This window comes from Propithecus coquereli, unplaced genomic scaffold (genome assembly GCF_000956105.1).
Source record: "Propithecus coquereli isolate 6110/MARCELLA unplaced genomic scaffold, Pcoq_1.0 Scaffold235, whole genome shotgun sequence".
Taxonomy (NCBI): Eukaryota; Metazoa; Chordata; class Mammalia; order Primates; family Indriidae; genus Propithecus; species Propithecus coquereli.
In genome coordinates, this window is record NW_012147897.1 from 2,049,426 (window position 1) to 2,050,448 (window position 1,023).

The following is a 1,023-nucleotide window of genomic DNA, read 5'->3' on the forward strand; positions in this document are numbered from 1 at the left end:
GTCACTGGGGCAGAAATTCTGGCCGCCAGTAGCAAGACTGCCAAACCACACCCCCACTTGGTCAGCACTGGGAAGGCCCTGCCTACTAGGATTCCAGTCTTAAGCCAGGAAGGTCCTTCCTCAGGAGGCTCCACACCACTCTCATTTTCAAGTCTCTCTCTGCTGCTCAAAAGCCTTGCACGATTCTCTTCTCCCTAAATCACCATATCTAAATTCTTTGGCTTAACTTTCCAAGTCCTCCACTGTATGAACTCAGGTCATTTATTCAACCTTATTTCCCACTATTCCACAGAGTATACTCTGAACTAATCAAGCCAGTCTTCCCACTTCTTTCTGCATGAGCCAAGCCCGGTCTCATTTCCATGCCTTCAGTTATCAAGGAGTGATAAATTCAGACACCTTTAGGTGTCAGGCAGGTAACAGAAATGAGTGCTCCAATGGGGCACATAGCAGAACTAGGGAGCACTGCCCCTTCCTAAAGGCATTCGAATATTTATGCAATATTTCACTGTGAACATCATAGTAACCTTTGAAATAGTCATTAACACCCTTTTTTAAATTACTTTATTTTGTTAAAGGCAGTCAAGTGAAGCAGTGAGGAGTGGAGAAGGAACAAAGGAATCTGTAACTGGTTGTGATCAATTAGTTGTAAACACCACTGTCTGGACCAGCCTATTAATACTCTTTCTATCTTGCAAGCGAGCAAACTTCCCCAAGGTTAGGTAGCTGGCAAAATGCTAGGCATAGTCTCTACACCTGAGGCCAAAGAGCTCTATACTATTAGGCTTCCCAGTAGTACAGACAGGATGGAAGATACAGAACACTTAAATTCACTTTTCATGATATATAACCTTAATAGTGGGATAGGGAGCCCAAATCACAGCTTATCTAACCGTACTCTAACTGCCTCAAATTCTGTCCATCTTCCAAAGCCCGTCTACCTGCCAAAATCATTTCATTCCGGCCAGGCGCGGTGGCTCACGCCTGTAATCCTAGCTCTCTGGGAGGCCGAGGCGGGCGGAT